Raw genomic sequence first — 14,979 nt, 5'->3', positions numbered from 1 at the left:
TTAAATTTGAGGTTAAAGTTCTGCTCTCACACTTTTGGGAAAGGGCTTGTGAAGAAAAATCTTATTGCAAGAACTGGGAGCTCTTTAGATTTGAGGTGTCCAAATACCTTAGAAAATATGGTAGTAATCTTGCTAAGACCAGAAGAGCTGAGGAGGAAAAGGTGATCATTAAGATGACTTCCCTTTCTCAGAGGTCCCCAGCCGGCATCTCGGGGGAGGAGAAGATGGAACTAATTGAGTTACAAAATAAACTGGATAATATATATATATACACTGCTCAAAAAAATAAAGGGAACACTAAAATAACACATCCTAGATCTGAATGAATTAAATATTCTTATTAAATACTTTTTTCTTTACATAGTTGAATGTGCTGACAACAAAATCACACAAAAATGATGAATGGAAATCAAATTTATCAACCCATGGAGGTCTGGATTTGGAGTGACACTCAAAATTAAAGTGGAAAACCACACTACAGGCTGATCCAACTTTGATGTAATGTCCCTAAAACAAGTCAAAATGAGGCTCAGTAGTGTGTGTGGCCTCCATGTGCCTGTATGACCTGCCTACAACGCCTGGGCATGCTCCTGATGAGGTGGCGGATGGTCTCTTGAAGGATCTCCTCCCAGACCTGGACTAAAGCATCTGCCAACTCCTGGACAGTCTGTGGTGCAACGTGGCGTTGGTGGATGGAGCGAGACATGATGTCCCAGATGTGCTCAATTGGATTCAGGTCTGGGGAACGGGCGGGCCAGTCCATAGCATCAATGCCTTCCTCTTGCAGGAACTGCTGACACACTCCAGCCACATGAGGTCTAGCATTGTCTTGCATTAGGAGGAACCCAGGGCCAACCGCACCAGCATATGGTCTCACAAGGGGTCTGAGGATCTCATCTCGGTACCTAATGACAGTCAGGCTACCTCTGGCGAGCACATGGAGGGCTGTGCGCCCCCCCCCCCAAAGAAATGCCACCCCACACCATGACTGACCCACCGCCAAACCGGTCATGCTGGAGGATGTTGCAGGCAGCAGAACGTTCTCCACGGCGTATCCAGACTCTGTCACGCCTGTCACGTGCTCAGTGTGAACCTGCTTTCATCTGTGAAGAGCACAGGGCGCCAGTGGCGAATTTGCCAATCTTGGTGTTCTCTGGCAAATGCCAAACGTCCTGCACGGCGTTGGGCTGTAAGCACAACCCCCACCTCATACCACCCTCATGGAGTCTGTTTCTGACCGTTTGAGCAGACACATGCACATTTGTGTCCTGCTGGAGGTCATTTTGCAGGGCTCTGGCAGTGCTCCTCCTGCTCCTCCTTGCACAAAGGCGGAGGTAGCGGTCCTGCTGCTGGGTTGTTACCCTCCTACGGCCTCCTCCACGTCTCCTGATGTGTCTCCTGGTAGCGCCTCCATGCTCTGGACACTACACTGACAGACACAGCAAGCCTTCTTGCCACAGCTCGCATTGATGTGCCATCCTGGATGAGCTGCACTACCTGAGCCACTTGTGTGGGTTGGACTCCGTTTGATGCTACCACTAGAGTGAAAGCACCGCCAGCATTCAAAAGTGACCAAAACATCAGCCAGGAAGCATAGGAACTGAGAAGTGGTCTGTGGTTGCGACCTGCAGAACCACTCCTTTATTGGGGGTGTCTTGCTAATTGCCTATAATTTCCACCTGTTGTCTATTCCATTTGCACAACAGCATGTTAAGTTTATTGTCAATCAGTGTTGCTTCCTAAGTGGACAGTTTGATTTCACAGAAGTGGGATTGACTTGGAGTTACATTGTGTTGTTTAAGTGTTCTCTTTATTTTTTTGAGCAGTGTATATATATATATATAGATTAAAAGCAGAAGGAGCATTTATTAGATCTAGGGAAAAATGGATTGAGGAGGGAGAACAGAATTCATCCTATTTCTTTAGACTTGAGAAATTTCACTCTAAAAATAACACTATCCATAAGTTAAACATTGATGGTGTCATTACAGATGACCAAAAATTAATCGCTAAATACTGTAGCAATTTTGACAGAGAATTGTATAGCTCTACGTACTGTCAGTGTCACGTTCATTATAAGGATTGGACCAAGGTGCAGCGTGGTATGCATACATTCTTATTTATTAAAAGAATGAAACACTGAACAAACTAACAAAATAACAAAACGAAACGTGAAGCTATACAAACGAGTGCTGACAGGCAACTACACAGAGACAAGATCCCACAAACACCAAAGGGAAATGGCTACCTAAATATGATCCCCAATCAGAGACAACGATAAACAGCTGTCTCTGATTGGGAACCATATCAGGCCAACATAAAATTACAAAAACCTAGACATACAAAAACCCTACACATACAAAACCCCTAGACATGACAAAAACCCTAGACAATACAAAACTAGCGTACCCACCCTAGTCACACCCTGACCTAACCAAAATATAAAGAAAACAGATATCTCAGGTCAGGGCATGACAGTCAGGAACCTAGAGATATGTTTTTTAACTCACTGAATAATGTTCACTCTATCAGGGAAATAGAATCTAAACAGTGTGATGAACTCATCAAAGTTGAAGAGATTATAGAGTCTATCAAATATCTAAAGAACAATAAATCACCAAGTGTTGATGGAATTACCTCAGAATTTTACAAATTATTTTCTGAACAAGTAGCTCCCTTCCTATTTGAAGTCTTTTTTTAGAGAGTATTAAAAACAATGTTATCCCTCCTACAATGAGTCAGGGGTTAATAACACTGATAGCTAAGCCTAAAAAAATAAGTGCTGGTCATCGATAACTGCCGTCCAATTTGTCTTCTTAATTATGACATAAGATTACTTACTACTTGCAAAAATAATTAAAGAAGTCCTGGATGCAATCATTGATGAAACACAGTAGGCTTCATGAGGAACAGACATACTAACAATGTCAGACTAGTATTAGACCTAACAACCGAGGATAGCTTCATCTTATTTTTTAGATTTTTATAAAGCATTTGACACAGTAGAGCATCAGTTCCTTTTCCACTCCCTTGAGAGACTTGGCTTTGGGGATTTCTTCTGTAAGGCTATTAAGACTCTATGCAAATGGTAACAGCTCTATCAAATTGAAATATGGCACCTCACCTAGATTTGAGTTAAAGAGAGGAATTAGGCAAGGTTGTCCTATCTCTCAACTTCTTGCAAATTCTTTAATTAATATTCCTGTACAAGGTATTTCCATAGCTGTTAAAGAAATTAATATAAGCCAGCCAGCTGGCTGACGATACTACACTTTTTCTGAAAGACGCCAACCAAATTCCCATATCGATCAATGTGATACAATCCTTTTCTAAAGCGTCTGGTCTATATCTTAACATCAATAAATGTGAACTCATGGCTCTCAAAGATTGTGTGACAACTTCATATTATGGTATTCCAGTAAAATAACTTACATATTTAGGCATAACCATTACAAAGGATCAGAAGTCTAGAGGCTTACTAAATTTTAACCCACTTATTAAAAAACCCCAGAAGAAGCCATATCAATGGCTACAGAGGGACTTAGCTTTAAAAGGTAGAGTCCTAATAACCAAGGCTGAAGCTATCTTTATATCTTGACAGTAAAATAAACAAGGAGATAGACCAGATGCTTTTCAACTTTCTGTGGAGAAACCTTACCCATTACATTAGGAAACTGTTGTAATTAACACTTATGAGAATGGTGGGCTGAATTTTCTGGACTTTACTACCTTAAATAAAACTTTTAAGATCAATTGGATAAAACAATTCCTAAGAAGACCCACTTATATCTGGAATTTTATTCCTCATCATGTCTTCTCTACTTTTGGTGGCCTTAACTTCATGCTGTTCTGCAGTGAAACTTTCTGCTTTTCATCGGCAGGTTTTCTTGTCATGGTCCTTAATTTATAAACACAATTTTTCTCCACACAGATATTATATATGGAATAATCGTATCCTATTGGTGAGCCAACTAGACATCCGGCGCCGACAGAGATGGCCGCCTCGCTTCGCGTTCCTAGGAAACTATGCAGTTTTTTGTTTTTTTTACGTGTTATTTCTTACATTAGTACCCCAGGTCATCTTAGGTTTCATTACATACAGTCGAGAAGAACTACTGAACATAAGAGCAGTGTCAACTCACCATCAGTACGACCAAGAATATGACTTTCGCGAAGCGGATCCTGTGTACTGCCTTTCACCCAGGACAACGGAATGGATCCCAGCCGGCGACCCAAAAAATGACTTCGTAAAAGGGGGAAAAGGAGCGGTCTTCTGGTCAGACTCCGGAGATGGGCACATCGTGCACCACTCCCTAGCATTCTTCTCGCCAATGTCCAGTCTATTGACAACAAGGTTGATGAAATCCGAGCAAGGGTAGCATTCCAGAGGGACATCAGAGACTGTAACGTTCTTTGCTTCATGGAAACATGGCTCACTGGAGAGACGCTATCGGAATCGGTGCAGCCAGCGGGTTTCTCCACGCATCGCGCCGACAGAAACAAACATCTTTCTGGTAAGAAGAGGGGTGGGGGCGTATGCTTCATGGTTAACGTGACGTGGTGTGATCATAACAACATACAGGTACTCAAGTCCTTCTGTTCACCTGATTTAGAATTCCTCACAATCAAATGTCGACCGCATTATCTTGCAAGGGAATTCTCTTCGATTATAATCACAGCCGTATATATTCCCCTCCAAGCAGACACATCGATGGCTCTGAACGAACTTTATTTGACTCTTTGCAAACTGGAATCCATTTATCCGGAGGCTGCATTCATTGTAGCTGGTGATTTTAACAAGGCTAATCTGAAAACAAGACTCCCTACATTTTTCAGCATATTGATTGCGCAACCAGGGCTGGAAAAACCTTGGATCACTGCTATTCTAACTTTCGCGACGCATATAAGGCCCTGCCCCGCCCTCCTTTCGGAAAAGCTGACCCCGACTCCATTTGGTTGATCCCTGCCTACAGACAGAAACTAAAACAAGAAGCTCCCGCGCTGTGGTCTGTTCAACGCTGGTCCGACCAATCTGATTCCACACTCCAAGACTGCTTCCATCACGTGGACTGGGATATGTTTCGTATTGCGTCAGACAACAACATTGACGAATACGCTGATTCGGTGAGCGAGTTCATTAGAACGTGCGTTGAAGATGTCGTTCCCATAGCAACGATTAAAACATTCCCAAACCAGAAACCGTGGATTGATGGCAGCATTCGCGTGAAACTGAAAGCCCGAACCACTGCTTTTAATCAGGGCAAGGTGACCGGAAACATGACCAAATACAAACAGTGTAACTATTCCCTCCGCAAGGCAATCAAACAAGCTAAGCGTCAGTATAGAGACAAAGTAGAATCTCAATTCAACAGCTCAGACACAAGAGGTATGTGGCAGGGTCTACAGTCAATCACGGATTACAAAAAGAAAACCAGCCCAGTCACGGACTAGGATGTCTTGCTCCCAGGCAGACTAAATAACTTTTTTGCCCGCTTTGAGGACAATACAGTGCCACTGACACGGCCCGCAACTAAAACATGCGGACTCTCCTTCACTGCAGCCAACGTGAGGAAAACATTTAAACTTGTCAACCCTAGCAGGGCTGCAGGCCCAGACGGCATCCCCAGCCGCTCCCTCAGAGCATGCGCAGACCAGCTGGCTGGTGTGTTTACGGACATATTCAATCAATCCCTATCCCAGTCTGTTGTTCCCACATGCTTCAAGAGGGCCACCATTGTTCCTGTTCCCAAGAAAGCTAAGGTTACTGAGCTAAACAACTACCGCCCCGTAGCACTCACTTCCGTCATCATGAAGTGCTTTGAGAGACTAGTCAAGGACCATATCACCTCCACCCTACCTGACACCCTAGACCCACTCCAATTTGCTTACCGCCCAAATAGGTCCACAGACGATGCAATCTCAACCACACTGCACACTGCCCTAACCCATCTGGACAAGAGGAATACCTATGTGAGAATGCTGTTCATCGACTACAGCTCGGCATTTAACACCATAGTGCCCTCCAAGCTCGTCATCAAGCTCGAGACCCTGGGTCTCGACCCCGCCCTGTGCTACTGGGTACTGGACTTCCTGACGGGCCGCCCCCAGGTGGTGAGGGTAGGCAACAACATTTCCACCCCGCTGATCCTCAATACTGGGGCCCCACAAGGGTGCGTTCTGAGCCCTCTCCTGTACTCCCTGTTCACCCACGACTGGGTGGCCACGCACGCCTCCAACTCAATCATCAAGTTTGCGGACGGCACAACAGTGGTAGGCTTGATTACCAACAACGACGAGACGGCCTACAGGGAGGAGGTGAGGGCCCTCGGAGTGTGCTGTCAGGAAAATAACCTCACACTCAACGTCAACAAAACTAAGGAGATGATTGTGGACTTCAGGAAACAGCAGAGGGAACACCCCCCTATCCACATTGATGGGACAGTAGTGGAGAGGGTAGTAAGTTTGATGTTCCTCGGCGTACACATCACAGACAAACTGAATTGGTTCACCCACACAGACAGCATCGTGAAAAAGGCGCAGCAGCGCCTCTTCAACCTCAGGAGGCTGAAGAAATTCGGCTTGTCACCAAAAGCACTCACAAACTTCTACAGATGCACAATCGAGAGCATCCTGTCGGGCTGTATCACCGCCTGGTACGGCAACTGCTCCGCCCACAACCGTAAGGCTCTCCAGAGGGTAGTGAGGTCTGCACATCGCATCACCGGGGGCAAAGTACCTGCCCTCCAGGACACCTACACCACCCGATGTCACAGGAAGGCCATAAAGATCATCAAGGACAACAACCACCCGAGCCACTGTCTGTTCACCCCGCTATCATCCAGAAGGCGAGGTCAGTACAGGTGCATCAAGGCTGGGACCGAGAGACTGAAAAACAGCTTCTATCTCAAGGCCATCAGACTGTTAAACAGCCACCACTAACATTGAGTGGCTGCTGCCAACACACTGACTCAACTCCAGCCACTTTAATAATGGGAATTGATGGGAAATGTTGTAAAATATATCACTAGCCACTTTAAACAATGCTACCTAATATAATGTTTACATACCCTACATTATTCATCTCATATGTATATACTGTACTCTATATCATCTACTGCATCTTTATGTAATACATGTATCACTAGCCACTTTAACTATGCCACTTTGTTTACATACTCATCTCATATGTATATACTGTACTTCGATACCATCTACTGTATCTTGCCTATGCCGCTCTGTACCATCACTCACTCATATATCTTTATGTACATATTCTTTATCCCCTTACACTTGTGTCTATAAGGTAGTAGTTTTGGAATTGTTAGCTAGATTACTTGTTGGTTATTACTGCATTGTCGGAACTAGAAGCACAAGCATTTCGCTACACTCGCATTAACATCTGCTAACCATGTGTATGTGACAAATAAAATTTGATTTGAACTGGTAATTGCAGAGGGTATTTTACTCAGTTATAAGGAATTCTTATCACTTTACAAGGTCACTGTAACACCTAAAGATTTTGCAATTGTTTTAGATGTCATTCCCTCAGGTGTTGCTCTACTGTTCAGGAACGTGTCAAGACCCTCAGAGGCTACCTTCTGTTGACCCTGTTGGCTCATCAGTAGGAAAGATTTGTTTCTTTTTTGGTCCATTTAACAACAGAGCAATATGAACCTTGTTTCAGCAGGATGTTGTATCTATGCCTTATGTCATGCCTTATTGAAATGGATTTATTGATATTATCTGTTGGAAACAAGTTTGGATGTTGCCACACATACCTACTTGTTAACAAAATTAAGGAAGTTTCCTTTAAAATGATTCATAAATATTATCCTGCCAACAACTATATGAAGATGTTTAAGGAAAACATCAACTCAAATTGCTCCTTTTGTAATGACCACCCAGAAACAGTGTTGCATCTTTTTTTGGCATTGTATTCATCTAAGACAACTGTGGCAAGACATCAGTAGATTTATAATTTAACACTTTTATGAAGATCTTACACTATTGTGGAGAGATGTACTGCTTGGATTCTTTACCTAGGATAGGAATAAACTGAAACATTTTTATGTAATTAATTTCATTCTTCTTTTCCCCAAATTTCATATTCACAAATGTAAATTTACAAACAGAAAAACAAATGGTCTTACCCTACAAAAAGAAATTGAACTGTATTTTAAGACAATTAAATACTCTACTCACAAAAAAAGCTGTTAGAATTATAAGTGTATGTATGTTCCTTAAGGTCTTTGTGTAATGTGATATTGTACCCCCTAGCTCAATTGTCCATTGTATATAATCTATATATACACACTTGTGTTCCCTCATGTACTCTCTGTATTGATTTGTTGTTAATCATTTTTATTTTATTTTTATTTTTTAAAACCTCCACCGTGGGGCTCTATAGAACGGAGGATGGAGGCGATTTATCCATTCTTCAATGTAGTTTCATGTTAAATTGATCTAAACTTGTACAGATTTATAAAAAAAATGTTTTTACATCATCAGAAATAGTATTCATTGTATTCATTGGTTGATTTGATTGTATCAAAACTGCTTTACAGCAGAGGCAACCAGATTGCAGGCATCTACTCCCACATAGTGGCCAAGTTCATGAAGATCACCAGTCACTAGAGGGCCACAAGTGGAATACTAACAGCTGACAGACCGTAGCGCTGGCAAAAACAACAAAACATTCTGCATCTGCTTTGGCAAAAAAGGTATGCTAGTTGTATAATTAAGAACAGTATCTTGCAAGATTCAATGGATGGAATTGTAAGACTTGTTGCCCTGTCCCTTTCTCTGCGATCATCATTCTAAAGGAATCCAGAAAGAACCACACCCTGTCCTCAAACATTTACATCAAAAGGTGCAAAGTTATGGGCAAAGACCCAACACATCCACATCAAATGTAATATTTTTCTTGATCAAGTAACATGGACAACCACTTTTTGTGCAGTATTAATTTACCATCCTTACAAACCACTTAATGTAAATGTACATTACTGTATTGTACATAAGCTGGTCATCTAGGTTTGTACCCATCACCATTAAGAAAAACAATGCACAATGCAGTAATTATTGGTTCCGTTGGTAAAGCATGGCATCTGCATCACTAGGGTTGTGGGTTTGAATCGCATGGGGCACCAGTAGAGGGACCAGTAAAAAATGTAGGACCAGTACGCAAATGTATGCACTTACTACTTACTGTAAGTTGCTTTGGATAAGAGCTTCTACTAAAATGTAAAAGGAATGAATGAACCGTTTCAGTTTTCACATAGAAATAAGTTGCATTGCAAAGTATCTCAAGAAACTGGAAAACATATCAAATATGGTTATATTCCACAAGTATTATCAGATTAACAGTTTTATACAGATAATTATCAGACTCAAGTCACAAATGCTGGCAAATACATTGAGTTTACATTTTTTCACAAAAGTGGTCCTGTATTAGCGGACCAATATAGACGTCTGTAGCCCAGGCATTTTTTTTATTTCTGCATCGTCGCCCAAATAAAAGGTTCCTGGTGTATCCAGGGGTTCTTGAAATTGAAACTGTGGGGGTAGCCCCTTTAATGGATCCCTAGATAACCTTTTGGGGTACATTTTTTAACTACCCCCCTCTGTTATTATTCATATTATTAATAGTATGCATAATAATAACACAATTTTAGTTGTCAGTGTTCATTATGATTTAATACCAAAGCATAATAAAATATCAAAATATGAGGTAAACTCCCAGCAGAGCACCAAGTCCAATGAATTTATCCTCTGGCATGTTGATGTTCTCCGTATCCATAGCAGAATGATTTTACAGTGCATGGTGATCGAACAGGTTTCCTGTTACAGTCATCAGAGGTGTAGGAAGGGTGAATTCCTTTTCACCTTTTCACCTTGGTTTTTGTGTTTATTTATTTATTATTTCACCTTTATTTAACTAGGTAGGCCACTTGAGAACATGTTCTCATGTACAACTGCGACCTGGCCAAGATAAAGCAAAGCAGTGCGACAAAAACAAAACAAAGTTACACATGGGATAAACAATCGTACAGTCAATAACACAATAAAAAAATCTGTATACAGTGTGTGCAAATTAAGTAGGTAAGGCAATAAATAGGCCTATAGTGGCGAAGTAATTACAATTTAGCAATTTACACTGGAGTGATAGATGTGCAGTTGGGGCCACAGTGTCTCCTGACCCAGCCTCCAGTATTTATACTGCAGTAGTTTGTGTCGGGGGGCTAGGGTCAGTCTGTTATATCTGGAGTATTTCTCCTGTCTTATCCGGTGTCCTGTGTGAATTTAAATATGCTCTCTCTAATTCTCTTTCTCGGAGGACCTGAGCCCTAGGACCATGCCTCAGGACTACCTGGCATGATGACTCCTTGCTGTCCCCAGTCCATCTGGCCGTGCTGCTGCTCCAGTTTCAACTGTTTTGCCTGTGGCTATGGAACCCTGACCTGTTCACCAGACGTGCTACCTGTCCCAGACCTGCTGTTTTCAACTCTCTAGAGTCAGCAGGAATGGTAGAGATTAGAGGTCGACCGATTAATCGGAATGGCCGAGTTTTCATAACAATCGGAAATCTGTATTTTTGGGTGCCAATTTGTATTTTTTTTTTTTTTTTTAATATATTTTTTTACACCTTTATTTAACTAGGCAAGTCAGTTAAGAACACATTCTTATTTTCACCCGTTTAACGTCCCATCCGAAAGACAGCAGCCTACACAGGCCAGTGTCCCCAATCACTGCCCTGGGGCATTGGGATATTTTTTTAGACCTGAGGAAAGAGTGCCTCCTACTGGCCCTCCAACACCACTTCCAGCAGCATCTGGTCTCCATTCCAGGAACTGACCAGGACCAACCCTGCTTAGCTTCAGAAGCAAGCCAGCAGTGGTATGCAGGGTGGTATGCTGCTGGCCTAAAGGGGGGTATGCTGCTGGCCTGTTGAGTCTACCGATAAGAATACGTTGATTGACAGTTGAAAGCCTTGGCCAGGTTGATGAAGACGGCTGCACAGTACTGTCTTTTATCAATGGCGGTTATGATATCGTTTAGGACCTTGAGCGTGGCTGAGGTGCACCTATGACTAGCTCGGAAACTAGATTGCATAGCGGAGATCACCGAAATGGTCGGTGATCTGTTTTTTCACTTGGCTTTTGAAGACTTTAGAAGGGTAGGGAAGGATGGATATAGGTCTGTACAGTTTGGGTCTAGAGTGTCTCCCCCTTTGAAGAGGGGGATGACCGCGGCCGCTTTCCAATGTTTAGGAATCTCAGACGATACGAAAGAGAGGTTGAACAGGCTAGTAATAGCGGTTGCAACAATTTCAGTGGATAATTTTCAGAAGAGAGGGTCCAGGTTGTCTAGCCCAGCTGATTTGTAGGGATCCAGATTTTGCAGCTCTATCAGAATGTCAGCTGTCTGGATTTTGGTGAAGGAGAAGCGGGGGAGGCTTGGGCAAGTTGCTGATTCTTGAAATTCTCAATTATTGTGGATTTATCAGTGGTGACAGTGTTTCCTATTCTCAGTGCAGTGGGCAGCTGGGAGGAGGTACTCTCATTCTCCATGGACTTTACTGTGTCCCAAATCTTTTTGGAATTAGTGCTGCAGGATGCAAATTTCTGTTTGAAAAAGCTATCCTTTGCTTTCCTAACTGACTGTGTGTACCCATCCTGCAACATCGAGAGCATCCTAACCGGTTGTATCACTGCCTGGTAAGGCAATTGCTCGGCCTCTGACCGCACGGCACTTCAGAGGGTAGTGCGTACGGCCCAGTACACCACTGGGGCAAAGCTGCCTGCCATCCAGGACCTCTACACCAGGTGGTGTCAGAGGAAGGCCCTAAAATTGTCAAAGACCCCAGCCACCCCAGTCAGACTGTTCTCTCTACTACCGCATGGCAAGCGGTACCGGAGTGCCAAGTCTAGGACAAAAAGGCTTCTCAACAGTTTTTACCCACAAGCTGTAAGACTCCTGAACAGGTAACCAAATGGTTACCCCGGACTATTTGCATTGTGTGCCCCCCAACCCCTCTTTTACACTGCTGCTATTCTCTAGTTATCTTATATGCATAGTCACTTTACCTATACATTCATGTACATACTACCTCATTGGCCCGACCAACCAGTGCTCCCGCACATTGGCTAACCGGGCTATCTGCATTGTGTCCCGCCAACCCCTCTTTTTACGCTACTGCTACTCTGTTCTTCATATATGTAAAGTCACTTTAACCATACCTACATGTACATACTACCTCAATAAGACTGACTAACCGGTGTCTGTATATAGCCTTGCTACTATTATTTTCAAATGTCTTTTTACTTTTGTTTTATTTCTTTACTTACCCACATACACACACACACACACCTTTTCTTTAGCACTATTGGTTAGAGCCTGTAAGTAAGCATTTCACTGTAAGGTCTACACGTGTTGTATTCGGCGCACGTGACAAATAAACTTTGATTTTATTTTTGGGTTCCTGACTTCCCTAAAAAGTTGCATATTGCGGGGACTATTCGAAGCTAGTGCAGTACGCCACAGAGTGTTTTTGTGCTGGTCAAGGGCAGTCAAGTCTGGAGTGAACCAAGGGCTGTATCTGTTCTTAGTTCTACATTTTTGAAAAGGGGCATGCTTATTTAAGATGGTGAGGAAAGCACTTTCTAGAACAACCAGGTATCCTCTACTGATGGGATGAGGTCAATATCCTTCCAGGATACCCGGGCCAAGTCGATTAGAAAGGCCTGCTCGCAGAAATGTTTTAGGGAGCTCTTGACAGTGATGAGGGGTGGTCGTTTGACCACAGACCCATAACGGACGCAGGGAATGAGGCAGTGATGGCTGAGATCCTGGTTGAAAACAGCAGATATGTATTTAGACTGCAAGTGGTCAGGATGATATCTATGATGGTGCCCATGTTTACAGATTTAGGGTTGTACCTGGTAGGTTCCTTGATCATTTGTGTGAGACTGAGGGCATCTAGCTTAGATTGTAGGACGGCCGGGGTGTTAAGCATATCCCAAGTTAGGTCACCTAGCAGTACAAACTCAGTTCACATATGGTGTCCAGGGCACAGCTAGGAGCTGAGGGGGGCTATAACAGGCGGCAACAGTGAGGGACTTATTTCTGGAGAGATCTTTAAAAGTAGAAGCTCGAACTGTTTGGGCATAGACCTGGATAGTATGACAGAACTCTGCAGGGTCTCTCTACAGTAGATTGAAATTCTGCCACCTTTAGCATTTCTGTCTTGACAGAAAATTTTGTAATTGGGGATGGAAATTTCAGGGTTCCTAAGACAGGATTCAGACACGGCTAGCACATCAGGGTTGGCGGAGTGTGCTAAAGCAGTGAATAAAGCAGACTTAGTGGGAGGCTTCTGATGTTAACATGCATTAACCCAAGGCTTTTACAGTTGCAGAAGTCAACAAATGAGAGCGCCTGGGGACACACAGGGCCTGGGTTAACCTCCACATCACCAGAGGAACAGAGGAGGAATAGGATGAGGGTACGGCTAAAGGCTATAAGAACTGGTTGTCTAGTGCGTTGGGAACAGAATAAAAGGAGCAGATTTCTGGGCGCGGTAGGATAGATTCAGGGCAAAGACAAGGGTAAGGTAGGGTGCGAGTACAGTGGGGGTAAACCTAGGCATTGAGTGACGATGAGATAGGTTGCATCTCTGGAGGCGCCAGTTAAGCTGGGTGCAGTTTTCGCATGTGTGGGATGTGGGACAAAGGAGCTATCTGAGGCATGTTGAGCAGGACTAGGGGCTCCACAGTAAAATAAACAATGAGAGCTGCCCTAAACAACAGTATAGAAGGCATATTGACATTAGAGAAAGGCATAAGCAATCACAGGTGTTGATTGGGAGAGCGAAGACAACAACAGTTGAGACAACGGGTAAACGGGTGAGACAACGGGTAAAAACAGTTAAGATGACAACAACAGGTATATGGCAATGAATGGGCAGAGAGGGTCAGTTAGCTACACACAGGGCCTGAGTTTGAGCCTGGAGCAGACAGATAAACACAATGAACTACCGTGTTAATGGACAGTCCAGCAGGCATCGGCTGTGTAGCCGAGTGATCATAGGGTCCAATGAGCAGCACTAGATGAAACACGGAACAGTTCGGTAGTCAATTACAATGTTGAGCGAGCGGGAGACACGGCGTTCAGGGAGCTAGCAGGCCGGGGCTAGCAGATGGATCATCACCAACCATCCATGACGCAGAGGCCGGTTGAGAGCACATCGGCCGAGTTACTTCAGCGGACCAGCAGACTAGTCGTGATGGATTGGCGGGGCTCTGTGTCGACAAAGGGTCCAGGCCAATTGGCAAGAGAAGTGTTGTATTTGGTGTACTTCGTTGCTAGCCGGGAGATGGGCCTAGCTCAGGGCTAACTGGTGCATGCTTCTGGACAAGGGTGTTAGCCACAATAGCTCCTCATAGCAACTAGCTAGCTGCGAAGATCCGGTGTAATGGTCCAGAGCTTGCGGCAGGAATCCGGTGATGTAGTGGAAAAAAGCAGTCCGATATGCCCAGGGCTGGTATCGCGCTGTGCAGACTGGCAGGTATTATCCGTCTATCCAGGCTAAAGTGGCAGGAGTCCGAGCTAAAGGTAAAGACCTCTAGTAGAGGCTAGCAATGACTAAATAGCTAGTAGTTAATTAGCTGTCTCGCTTCTGATGGAGGTTCCAGGTATAAGGTCTAAAAAAATAAATAGTTGATCCGTATCACATTGGGTGAGGTGGGTTGCAGGAATGTATATTTTTATGAAAATTGAGAAAAAAAAGAGTTTGAAATGTTTACAACGGGATGAAAACAAACACGTCTTACTGCTGCGCAATCTTGGATAATGTGAATGAAAATGTAGAGGTAAGGGAAGAAAGAGGATGGTACATGTGATCTGCATAACATACCAATACCAATTGACATACCTTTGTATGCCTCCTAGTCTGTATACTTAGACACAAAAGTGAGCAGC

Source organism: Oncorhynchus kisutch, linkage group LG14 (genome assembly GCF_002021735.2).
Source record: "Oncorhynchus kisutch isolate 150728-3 linkage group LG14, Okis_V2, whole genome shotgun sequence".
Taxonomy (NCBI): domain Eukaryota; kingdom Metazoa; phylum Chordata; class Actinopteri; order Salmoniformes; family Salmonidae; genus Oncorhynchus; species Oncorhynchus kisutch.
Note: the sequence above shows the minus strand (reverse complement) of the source record.